Source organism: Tamandua tetradactyla, chromosome 7 (assembly GCF_023851605.1).
Source record: "Tamandua tetradactyla isolate mTamTet1 chromosome 7, mTamTet1.pri, whole genome shotgun sequence".
In the NCBI taxonomy this organism is placed as follows: domain Eukaryota; kingdom Metazoa; phylum Chordata; class Mammalia; order Pilosa; family Myrmecophagidae; genus Tamandua; species Tamandua tetradactyla.
Window position 1 is genome coordinate 142,050,643 of NC_135333.1, and position 13,901 is coordinate 142,064,543.

Sequence of the window (13,901 nt, forward strand, 5' to 3'; positions counted from 1 at the left end):
ATCAAAAAGCTCCCACTCAGTAATACTGAATGAGGATTAAAGAATTTGGCTTTTCTGGGGTACCCAACAGATTCAAACCAGCATACCATGCAAACATTAACTTTAAGAGAACCAGAAAAAACATGTACCATGCAAACAGAACTATAAGAGAACCAAAGTAGTTATAGCAATACCAGATAAGATATAATACAAGGCAAGGAATATCAATAGAGGCAGAGAAGATTTCATAATTAATATTGATATAGAATGAAATTATACAATTATCCATGCATATTACTTAACAACAAGAGCCTCAAAATTTTTGAATGAGAAACTGACAGGACTAAGGGAGAAATAGACGATTCAACAGTTATAGTTGGAAATATCAGTACTCCTATTTCTGTAATTGGCATCTGTACAGAAAATCTGCAAGTGTATAGAAGACTTGAACAACATTAGCAACCAACTTGACTTAAGTTTTAAATATCAAACACTCCATTGAACAGCAGTAGAATAAATAATTACTGCCAAGAGCACATAAAACATTTCTAGTTATGGTAAGTAGAATAATAGCATCTCAAATATATCCATGCCATAATCCATAGAGCATGCAAATATGTTACCTTACATGGCAAAAGGGACTTTGCAGATGTGATTCTATTAAGGATCTTGAAATGAAGAGATTATCCTGGATTGTCTAGGAGTAACCAATCTAAACACATGAGTCTTTAAAAGTTTCTTCCAGCTGTAGATAATCAGAGAATTGATGCTGCCGTGAGTAAGACTGGGTCTGCTGGTGCTGGCTTTGAAGATGGAAGAAGGGGGAGATGGGCCCTGAAGTGTGAGAAGTCTCAAAGAGTAGGAAAATGCAAGAACACAAATTCCACCAGAAAGAATGCAACCCTTTCCACACCTGGATTTAAGCCTGATGAGAACAATGTCAGAATTCTGACCTATAGCTGTAAGATAATAAACTTATCTGTTGAATCCAACAAGCCTGCTATAATTTGTTAGAGCAAAAATAAACAATATGCCTGCATAGAACATATGGAAGGCCACAAAATAAGTCTCAAAAATTTTAAAACAATTGAAATCATATGGCATTTGTTCTCCAGACACAACAGGATAAAATTCAAAGAAGCACAGTAGGAAATTTGAAATACCTGCAAATATTTGAAAATGAATCAATGAAATTTCAAGTAACCCATGGGTTGAAGAAGAAATAAAATAAGTTAGAAAATACCATAAACTTGTAGAAATGAAAACACAAAATACAAAAATGTAAGGGATGCTGCTAAAAAATGGTTAGCTTTAAGTGCTCAAGTTATAAAAAAAAAAATCTAAATCCTAAACATCCACCTTAAGAAGCTAGAAAAAAACAACTAAAAACAAAGAAGATAAGGTGGGTCACAGTGGTTCAGCAGGCAGAATTCTCACCTGCCATGCTGGAGACCCAGGTTCGATGCCCAGTGCCTGCCCATGCAAAAAAAAAAAAAAAAAAAACTAGATAGAAGGAAAGAAATAGTAAAGATCTGGACAGAAATTTGTGAACTAATAAACAGAAAAGAGACAATATCCATATGGCTAAAACTTGCATCAAACCAGTTGGATCAGCAATATTGAAAAGCCACTGGTTAGGCTGGCCATGAAAGACCAGAAACAAAAATGCAAAACTTATAAAATCTGGAATAAAAGATGAAGCATCTCTAGAGACCCTAAAGATAATGAAAGCAGTTTATTTGCAGAGAATTTTGCAAACAAATCTAATCCAAAAAGTGACCCTTTTAAAGGAAAGGGACTGCATCCTTTCAATGTAAAATTACCAAAACTGACTGAAGATGGACTAGAAATATTAAATATACTTCTATCAACTAAATACATAGAATTAGTAATTTAATTTTTTTCAGAAGAAAATACAGGGTGAGAAACTTCATTGCTGAATGTTCACAATCATTTAAGGAAGAAACAGATACAAATTTGCAGCAAATTACTTAAAAATCTAGAGGAGGAGGACACTCTTTTCCCACTCATTTTATGAGGGCAGTATTTCTATCAGTCAGGGTTTTCCAGAGAAGCAAAACCAATAGGAACTATGTAGGTATATATATAGGTGTATATAAACATGCATATATTACACACACACAGAGTATGTTATTTTTAAGGAATTGGCTCATATAGTCCAATATCCAAAGGGCGAATTGACAGGCTAGGGTGTTGTTGCAGTTCAAAATCAGGAGTGGAATCCAGCATGCTGGAAATTCCGATGCTAAAGTAATACACCTGAAATCCACAGGGGAGGCAGCCAGCCTGGAAATTCCAAGGGGAGCTGTGGTTGTAGTTTGAAAGCAGAATTACTCTTCTCTCTGGAACTCTCAGTTTTTTGCTTTCAAGTTCATCAAACTTCTGTATCACACCCACCCCCACTATTGAGGGTACTCTCCTCTGCATGAGTCAATTTATTGTAGATACTATGCCAATCTGCATAGTATCTCCACAACAGCATATAAGCCTATGTTTTCCCAAACAACTGGACACCATAACCTAGCTAATTTGATGCATAAAATTAACAATCACAGTATTAACCTGACAGCAAAATCTTCACAAAGGCATCATTAAGAACACACCAATAATTCTCATAAATATAGAAAAAAATGTAAAATATTAGCAAACTGGATACAACCATACACAAAAAGGTTTACTCACTGACTGGGGATCTATTATTGAATGTAATTTTAAAGGAAAAATCATATGATAATCTCAAAAAGTACAGATAAAGCATTTGACATAATCTAGTACCCATTCATTATAGAAACTCTCAGCAAATTAGGAATAGAATGGAACTTTCTCAAATGATAAAAGGATATCTATGAAAAACTTGCTGAAAACTTCATAATAAGTGGTTGAAGAGTGAATGCTTTCTTATAAGACAAGGAATAAAGCAAGAATTTCTGCTTCTACTATGTCTCTATTCAACATAACACTTGAGGTCATATTAAATGCAAAGATGAAGGAAAAAAAATCAAAGAATGTAGAGTGTAAAAGAAGTAAAACTATCTTGCTTGGCAGATGAAACAATCTTAAATGTAGGAAACCATAATAAATCTACCAAAAAGCTACTAGAACTAATAGGTAAATTTAGAAAGGTTTCAGCATACAAGATTGGTACCCCTAAATCATCTAATTCTTCATACTAGCAATGAAAATCTGTAAATTAACTTAAAAATTAATTTCAGGTAACATCAGAATGAATAAAATATGTATGAATACATTTAACTAAAGTAGTGCAAAACCCATCATACATTGAAAAAATGTAACATTGCTGCCAGAAATTAAAGTTAAATAACTGCACAAATATACCAATTTATGGATTGGAAAACTCAATATGTTAAAAGGTCAGCTCTTCCAAAATAGATCGATAGGTCAGGCTAATAGATCTATAGGTCAGGTATAATATTGTTAGACCTAACAAAATTCTAGTAGGTTTTTTTTTGGTAGATTTACAAGTTGAGCCTAAAATTTATGCAGTAATGAAAAGTACTTAAAATAGTCAATCTGGAAATAAAAATGTTGGGGACACACAATCCTGATTTCCCAATTTTCTATAAAGTTACAATAATCACAAGAAGGTAGTACTGGTGTAAGGATAGACATATAGTTGAGTGGAACAGACTAGAGTCCACAAATTGATCCTCACATTTATGGTCATTTGATATGGACAAAATTGCCAAGGTAAATCAACAAATGGTACAGTGATATTTAGATAACTATGTGCCATAAGACAATAAAATAATAAAAAAAACATCTATTCCTTCCTCCTACATGTGGCAAAAAAAAGTTCAAATGGAACATAAACATAAGTGTAAGAACTAAAACTATGAAAATTCTCAAAGAAAATATACAAGAAATATATTTGTGAACATGGGATGGACAAAGAGTCCTTAGATATGACATTTTCTTTGAACAGCAGCAAAGAAAATTATTTAAAATACTTCATGAAAATAAAAAATTTGCACTTCAAAAGATGCTCTTAAAAATGAAAAAATAGGAGGGGGGCCAAGATGGAGGCTTAGTAAGGTGCGCGCATTTTAGTTCATCCTCCAGAGCAACCACTAAATAACTAGAACAGTACAGAACAGCTCCTGGAACCATGACAGAGACTGGACACACAGCATACCCCAGTCTGGACCAGCTGGACTGGCTGTGAGTCTCCAGAACAGTGAGTTACCTGAGCCATGCACACTTCCCAAAGCCACGGCGGCCAGCGGCCAGTGCCCCTCCCTCACAGGCGGCTTCCCAGACAGGCTGCGAGGCTCCAGAACAGTGAGTTCCCTGAGCCATGCGCACTTCTTCAAGTCATGGTGGCCGGCGGCCGGCACCCCTCCCTCACAGGCGGCTTCCTGGACCGGCTGCGAGGCTCCAGAACAGTGACTTCCCCAAGCCATGGCGGCCAGCGGCTGGTGCCCCTCCTTCACAGGTGGCTTCCTGGACCAGCTGCGAGGCTCCAGAACAGTGAGTTTCCCAAGCTGCGGTGGCCAGGGACTGGCACCCCTCCCCCACAGGCAGCTTCCGGGAGGGAAAGGAAAGAGTCTCCAACAGTAGCAGGGACTGAGTCCAACCAAACACCAATAGTGGCATTAATAAACAAATTCTGACTACTAAAAATAGGCCCCCAGCTCAGGTGAAATGGGTCAAGGCAGAGGTCGCTTATTGGGCTAACTGAAAAAGAGGAAAGGGGATGAAACGGAGCCTTCTGCAGTTGCTTCTATGGAGGCGTGGTTGCCTCTGAACTCAGCGCCGGGATTACACAGGATGCAACTGCCCCAAACGTAGAAACAGGCTGCTTTAAGGGTTGTCTACCACCTGAACCTTCCCCATGGGAGGGATGAAACGAAACTCAGGTGGAATCCCTCTCTCAAGGAATTCAGATCCCAAGGCTTCACAATTTGAAGCCATTAAAACCAGCCTACAACCTTTCCTCTGTCTCCACCATGCCCCCAGCATGGAGAGCCTTCCAAAGTTAAAGGAGCCACAACATATTTTGCTGGTGTGACCCACAGACAGACAAGTGCCACATAATGGGCAGGATAAGAAAAACATAGCCAAGAGACTTCAAGACTTCACAGGAAAGTATTTCAACCTGCTGGGTCTCACACTCAGGGAAAACTGATGCAGGTGATTCCTTCCTCCCCCCCCCCCCCCAAAGGAGGCCAGCTTAGTGCTGGAATACCCGGCTAGAGTCTATAATACCTATGTAGACCCTCCTAAGGGTAGGGAGGGAAAAGGCACCTTACAAGCAGGACAAGAAACAAGAAAATAAGAACAGAAAATTTATACTCTGTTAAACAAAACTTAAGCTAGAGGCCCAGAAAAAGCTGAACTGAAGGTCAATGAACACATAGACAACAAACTCATCTAGCAAGAAAACCCTAGTAAGATAAGTGAAAGCAATCCCCAGAATAAACGAATTAAGGTAATGAAATGTCCAGACACCAGCAAAATATAACAAATTACACCAGGAAAATTGAAGATATGGCCCAGTCAAAAGAACAAACCAATAGTTCAAATGAGATACAGGAGCTGAGACAACTAATTCTGAATATACGAACAGAAATGGAAAACTTCTTCAAAAGCCAAATCAGTGAATTGAGGGAGGATATGAAGAAGGCAAGGAATGAACAAAAAGAAGAAATGGAAAGTCTGAAAAAACAAATCACAGAACTTATGGGAATGAAAGATTCAGTAGAAGAGATAAAAAAATGGAAACCTACAATGGTAGATTTCAAGAGACAGAGGTTAGAATTAGTGAACTGGAGGATGGAACATCTGAAATCCAAAAAGAAACAGAAACTATAGGGAAAAGAATGGAAAAATTTGAGCAGGGGCTCAGGGAATTGAATGATAATATGAAGCGCAGAAATATACGTGTTGTGGGTGTCCAAGAAGGAGAAGAGAAAGGAAAAGGAGGAGTTTACAGAAACTTCTAATGGAAGAAATTATCACTGAAAATTTCCCAACTCTTATGAAAGACCTAAAATTACAGATCCAAGAAGTGCAGCACACCCCAAAGAAAATAGATCCAAATAGGCATTCTCCAAGACACATACTAGTTAGAATGTCAGAGGTCAAAGAGAAAGAGAGGAACTTGAAAGCAGCAAGAGAAAAACAATCCATCACATACAAGGGAAATCCAATAATACTATGTGTAGATTTCTCAGCAGAAACCATGGAGGCAAGAAGACAGTGGGATGATATATTTAAATTACTAAAAGAGAAAACCTGCCAACCAAGAATTCTATATCCAGGAAAATTGTCCTTTAAAAATGAGGGAGAAATTAAAATGTTTTCAGACAAAAAGTCACGGAGAGAATTTGTGACCAAGAGACCAGCTCTGCAAGAAATACTAAAGGGAGCACTAGAGACAGATATGAAAAGACAGAAGAGAGAGGTGTGCAGAAGAGTGTAGAAAGAAGGAAAATCAGATATGATATATAAAATACAAAAGGCAAAATGGTGGAGGAAAATATTATCCAAACAGTAATAACACTAAATGTTAATGGACTGAATTCCCCAATCAAAAGACATAGACTGGCAGAATGGATTAAAAAACAGGATCCTTCTATATGCTATCTACAGGAAACACATCTTAGATCCAAAGATAAACATAGGTTGAAAGTGAAAGGTTGGTAAAAGACATTTCATGCAAATAACAACCAGAAAAGAGCAGGAGTAGCTATACTAATATCCAACAAATTAGACTTCAAATATAAAACAATTAAAAGAGACAAAGAAGGATACTATCTACTAATAAAAGGAACAATTCAACAAGAAGACATAACAATCATAAATATTTATGCACTGAACCAGAATGCCCCAAAATATGTGAGGAATACACTGCAAATACTGAAAAGGGAAATAGACACATCTACCATAATAGTTGGAGACTTCAATTCACCACTCTCATCAATGGACAGAACATCTAGACAAAGGATCAATAAAGAAATAGAGAATTTGAATATTACAATAAATGAGCTAGACTTAACAGATATTTATAGGACATTACACCCACAACAGCAGGATACACCTTTTTCTCAAGTACTCATGGATCATTCTCAAAGATAGACCATATGCTGGGTCACAAAGCAAGTCTCAACAAATTTAAAAAGATTGAAATCATACACAACACTTTCTCAGACCATAAACGAATGAAGTTGGAAATCAATAATAGGCAGAGTGCCAGAAAATTCACAAATATGTGGAGGCTCAACAACACACTCTTAAACAACCAGTGGGTCGAGGAAGAAATTACAGGAGACATTAGTAAATATCTCGAGTTGAATGAAAATGAAAACACAGCATATCAAAACCTATGGGATGCAGCAAAGGCAGTGCTAAGAGGAAATTTATTGCCCTAAATGCCTATATCAAAAAAGAAGAAAGGGCAAAAATTTGAGAATTAACTGTCCACTTGGAAGAACTGGAGAAAGAACAGCAAACTAACCCCAAAGCAAGCAAAAGGAAAGAAATAACAAAGATCAGAGCAGAAATAAATGAAATTGAGAACATGAAAACAATAGAGAAAATCAGTAAGACCAAAAGTTGGTTCTATGAGAAAATCAAAAAGATTGATGGGCCCTTAGCAAGATTGACAAAAAGAAGAAGAGAGAAGAAGCAAATAAATAAGATCAGAAATGGAAGAGGAGACATAATCACTGACCTCACAGAAATAAAGGAGTTAATAGCAGGATACTATGAACAACTTTATGCTTATAAATACAACAATGTAGATGAAATGGACAAGTTCCTAGAAAGGCATGAACAACCAAGTTTGACTCAAGAAGAAATAGATGACCTCAACAAACCAATCACAAGTAAAGAAATTGAATCAGTCATTCAAAAGCTTCCCAAAAAAGAAAAGTCCAGGACCAGACAGCTTCACATGTGAATTCTACCAAACATTCCAGAAAGAATTAGTACCAACCCTGCTCAAACTCTTCAAAAAAATTGAAGTGGAGGGAAACCTACCTAATTCATTCTATGAAGCCAACATCACCCTCATACCAAAACCTGGCAAAGATATTATAAAAAAATAAAATTACAGACCAATCCCTCTAATGAATATAGATGCAAAAATCCTCAACAAAATTCTAGTAAATTGAATCCATCAACGCATTAAAAGAACTATACATCATGACTAAGTAGGATTCATCCCAGGTATGCAAGGATGGTTCAACATAAGAAAATCAATTAATGTAATACACCATATCAACAAATCAAAGCAGAAAAATCACATGATCATCTCAATTGATGCAGAGAAGGCATTTGACAAGATTCAACATCATTTCCTGTTGAAAACACTTCAAAGGATAGGAATACAAGGAAACTTCCTTAAAATGATAAAGGGAATATATGAAAAACCCACAGCTAATATCATCTTCAATGGGGAAAAATTGAAAACTTTCCCCCTAAGATCAGGAACAAGACAAGGATGTCCACTATCACCACTGTTATTCAACATCGTGTTGGAAGTTCTAGCCAGAGCAATTAGGCAAGAAAAAGAAATACAAGGCATCAAAATTGGAAAGGAAGAAGTAAAACTCTCACTGTTTACAGATGATATGATACTATACGTCGAAAACCCTGAAAAATCCACAGCAAAACTACTAGAGCTAATAAACGAGTACAGCAAAGTGGCAGGTTACAAGATCAACATTCAAAAATCTGTAGTGCTTCTATACACTAGCAATGAACAAGCTGAGGGGGAAATCAAGAAACAAATTTCATTTACAATTGCAACTAAAAGAATAAAATTCTTAGGAATAAATTTAACTGAAGAGACAAAAGACCTATACAAAGAAAGCTACAAAAAACTGTTAAAAGAAATCACAGAAGACCTAAATAGATGGAAGGGCATGCCATGTTCATGGATTGGAAGACTAAACATAGTTAAGATGTCAGTTCTACCTAAATTGATTTACAGGTGCATCTAAATCGATGCAAATGTATTAAGAAATGATGAATATGCAACTATGTGATGATATTAAGAATTACTGATTGTATGTGTAGAATGGAATGATTTCTAAATGTTTTGTCAATTTTTTTAATTAATAAAAAAATGAAAAAATAAGCAAGACTGCAAGAAAAACTTTTCTTATAAGGCACATGTATCCAGATTATATAAAGAATTTGTCAGAAGATAATTGAATGACAAAGAGCATGTGAAAACATGTTCAACATAAATCATCAAGAAAATAAAAATTACAATCACAGTGAGATACCACATTACGTATAGTAGAATTGCTAAAACAGTCTGACAATAATAAGTGTTGGTAAGAATGTGGAGGAAAGGATACTTATGCTTTGTAAGTAAAACAGAATAGACATTTGAGAAAACAATTTGCCAATTCCATAAAAGTTAAGCCTACATTTACCATACAACTCAGCCATTCCATGTCTAGGGGGTTTATATTAGAGAAATGAAAATGTATTTCCACCAAATTCTTGTAGGCAAAATGAGCAGTAGCATTATTCATTGTAACCCCAAAATGGAAACAACTTAACCATGGACTACTAACTAGTGAAGGGATAAGAAATATGTGCTCTATCAATATGATGGAAATACTACTCAGCAAAAAAAAGCAAGGAACTACTAATGGATGTAATTGAATGGATTAATCTCTAAAACAAAATTACTCAAAGTGAAAGAAACCAGACACAAAAGGCTATATGTTGTACAATTCCACTCACATGAAATTTCTCCAAAAGACAGCATTTAGAGACAGAATCCAGATACAGTTTTCTGGGACTAGGTGTGAAAGTGAGGATTTGTGGGGTAAAGTATCAGGAAAAGTTCTCAAGTTTTGACAGTGTTCTAAAGTTGCATTGTAGTGGTGACTACACAGCTAAATAAATTCACTAAAATCATTTAACCATACACTTAAAATAGATGAATTTTAGGGTGTACAAATTATACCTCAACAAACCTACTAGAAATTCTCTGTTAAAAAAATAAAAAAGAAAGAAATTAGCATCTGGAATTCTGATTAGTGCATCATATTAATATGATACTTGCATAGACAATTTAACATGCTTTAATTGTCTACCATGTTCCAGGTTCCTTAGGCATGCACAAATATAACTCCTGCCCTGAAGTCAACTCAGTGATCAAGACAGACAGAGACAATTAACTATAATGAACAGTGAGATAAAAGCTTAAATTTGAGGTATAAATTGCTATGAAAATAATGAAATTCTTGATTTTAATTGAGGGTTCTAATTTCAGAAAGGACATGTACTTCAGTAGGTCCTTGAAAGATTTATAGGATTTAAAGATGCAAAGTTCATCTGGAAAGACATTTCTAGAGAAAAAAGCAACATGAGTAAATGCAAGGAAATTCTAAACCTAGCACATCATGCTGCTCTCAAAGTATAAAAAATAATAGGAATGCCTCTGCAGTAAAGTAAGAGGCTGTGATTTTCTTCCCCAAACAGTTGTATTAAGAAATATACATTCTTTTTTTATGAAAATAAGAGGTAATATAATTATCATAGTAAAGGTACATTGTCAAAAATGGAATTATCCTGATCTTGTTTATAACCCCCATGGGTTTAAGATATCTCTCCAAATCTCCCAACTAAGTACCTGTAAATCATACTTTTAGCTTGTGTAGTTTTCTCTATGAACTTATAATATAGGTGACCTTAACAATGGAAAAGTAGGGTCATGTAAAAAAAAGAAAAACAAAGTAAAAGAATTATATATTGCAAAATTATTAGTAGGTATAACTCTTTTTGAGAAAATCAAGGACAGAACAATATAGATAAAAATATTGATTAAAGAACCCTCAAGTGGCTCAGTGGCAGAATTCTCACCTGCCATGCTGAAGACCTGGGTTCAATTTCCGGTGCCTGCCCATGCAAAAAAAGAACCCACAAGTGAACCAGAGAGCATCTATTCATACATCTTATTTTAAAATTAAAATAGGATAAACTTAAGATATTTCTTTCAATATTGGAGTATCAATAAACAATTAAAATGAATTCAATTAATTTACAAAGTGATGTTAATTTATACTTACACTATCTCAAGAATGAATAAAGCTGGCTAGGACATTGAAGAATGTAGAATAATTATGTGAAAGATTACATAATAAAATTACTGCTTGGGCCAAGTCCCACACTTCTAGCTGTTTAAAAATGTCCCACTCTATCATGCAGCTTCTGAATGTTTAATTTTGAAAGTCACTTTCAGGTTAAATTCTGATCACATATTTTCCACGGGACCTACAAATGACAATTTGGGTTCAATATTTTGGAAATGGTGGTTTAAAGACATTATTTATCATTTTTAAAATATAAGCATTTTGCTGATCAAAATCACATTGTTATATAGGATGACTGGATAGGATGTGAGAAGGAGAAATACTCTTAAGTCCAAGGATTTACCAAATAGATGGCATAGGCTCACAATTTACAAGCGAGTTTTAAAATTTATGTTATTTTCAGCTTCTGAATATAATGTAAACTTATTAGCTATATACATTGACTTTCAAACACCCCAAGGTTTACAGACAGCAAAAAGAAAATTTAAGTTGCCTATTTGTAAATTATAGCAAAGTTTTCAGAATATATAATATTTCTCTTAATAGGACCAGGTTGAATGGGCTGAAATGAGCTGGAGTTAAGAGAATCTCATAAAATTTCTGGGACTTTTCTCTGTAGTTCTTGGTACCTCTCCAGAAATAATGAAGCAGGTGAAAATGGAAAATAATTTCCAAACATATTACCATGATGACAACTAATAAGAATATGGTAATAATTAATACCTTAGATTTTATGACTCACATAAAAGGCTTTATTAATTTTAGCTGTACTTTTTTCCAAGCTTTAATTTTCACCCTTTTGCTAATAATCATTATCTATTTACACTAGATAAACCTATCATCTACATACTATTGGAACCACATTTTCCTGCTAGTCATTGTTAAATGCTCAGGCAAAATTACTGCTGTTGAAGAAATCATAAATTATTGCTAATATGGCTGCCGTGGCTGATGCAAGGCAACACAAAATGGCTGACCTGAACTCTGCCCTCCACCCTAGCAACAACGACCACCAATCCCAGCCCGACACGTGTCCCTGCACGCTTCCCAGCCTATATAAGCCTGTGCACTTCCTGAATAAAGTAGACGCCTTCCATTTTCCCCTGAGGGTTGTCTCCTGAGTCGCGTGCTGTGTGCTCTGTGTCTGTGTGACTGACTCAGTACGGCTGCTCACCCCCAGCCATCAGCTAACCAGCCATCAGCTGCCCCACAAGTGGCGCCCAACGTGGGGCCACCCCCCCACCCTTCGGCGGTTCTCCATGAGAGCTGCCCCCTTCAGTGGTTCTCTGTGATAGCCACCCCCTTCAGCGGTTCTTTGTGACAGCTCCCCTCGGCGATTCTCCATGATAGTCACCCCCTTCAGTGGTTCTCAGTGACACCACCCCCGTCTCAGTAAGTGGCCCCCTCGGCGGTTTCTCTGTGCACACCGCCCCTTCTAAATTCTCCCTATCATGGGCAATACTCCCTCCTCTGATTTTGCGCCTCAGGCTCGTGCTATCCACGCCTTATTGGCCATGAGGCGGGTTAAAATCTCTGAAAAAACCTTACACGAGTACTGGGAAGTCCTTACGCAGTCTAACCCCTGGTTCGAAACTGTCTTGATATGGGACCCGAATACTTGGTCCAAACTCCTTCAGCACGTTCATGCCATTGAGGAACACAAGGGAATAACCTTTCCCCTAGGTCTCGTTCCCACCCTCCTAGCGATATATGCATGTCTCATGGGAGCCCCTTCTGGAGCACTTTTGCTTTCACCTGCCACGTCGGCTTCATCCTCTCCCCTCCCTACCACTGCGTTCAACTTCCACCTGCTTCTGAACCTGAGTCTCCCCTTTCCGAACCCAAGTGTTCCCCGCCTCCATACAAGCCATTCTCCTCCTCCGCGGTAGCTTCACTATATCCTTCCTTACCCTCACCCCCTGTGGCTGCCGCCATGGCTACCCCTCCTCCCACTCCTCCTAAGCCCTCTAGGCAACCACAACCTGCTCCCTATCTCTCGATTTCACTTCCCCCTCTTTCTGCCCCTCCCCCTCTACCTCCTCTTCCCCCTACTAACACTCCATTGATCAATGCGGCCTCCATTGACAACCCCTGCCCCCTTCCCCCTTCCACTCTCCACACCCCTGTGCCAATCAGCCCTGCTCCACAGCCAGCCGGCCCTGCCTCCACCCCCTCTCCTCCTGTTGCACTCCCTCCTCCTTCCCTTCCCTTGCCGCCAGCAGCCTGCTCCCCCTCCCTGTTTCCGCCCAGCTTCTGTTCCTGCGGCCCCCTCCCCCTTCCCACTGCGTATGTCCTTCCCTCCCCCACCCCTCCGCTGCATCACTGCACCCTCACCTGTCTCCCCTTAATCTTCATCCCATGTCTTCCCTTCCTTTCTCCTGGTACCTGTATGATCACAAGACCATTTCTAACCTTCGCAAAGCCATCCAGGAGGACGGCCTCCATAGCCCTTATGCTTAGATGCTTCTTGAGAATCTTTCCTATGAATACAACTGCCCGGTAGACTGGAAAAACCTTGCCCATGCTATTCTCAAGCCGGGAGACTTTGTTAACTGGAACGCGTTGTATAATGATGAAGCTGATCGAACTGGTGTCCGGAATCTCACCAATGGTCACACCGAAGTTCCCCCTGATGCCCTTAAGGGCACAGGACAGTGGTCTCTTCCTTCGGTGCAAACCTCCTGCCCCCCTCTCCTCTTTGAACAGGTCTGTAATATTGCTAGGTCTGCCTTCCAGATGCTCAACCTGCAGGGTAAACCCATTCCATTAGCTGGACCCTTACAAGGTCCGGATGAACCCTTTTCCACCTTTTTCAGCTGCGTT

General features: G+C 38.0%; 1 long non-coding RNA gene across 1 annotated transcript in view; it reads right to left on the reverse strand.

The window, feature by feature from the left end:
• The window catches only part of LOC143690199 (uncharacterized), a 74,010-nt gene that overhangs the window by 54,211 nt on the left and 5,898 nt on the right, over positions 1-13,901 (reverse strand). Inside the window, exon 2 of the long non-coding RNA XR_013179031.1 lies at positions 11,055-11,259. This is a non-coding gene — a long non-coding RNA (uncharacterized LOC143690199). The remainder of the gene's footprint in view (positions 1-11,054; positions 11,260-13,901) is intronic.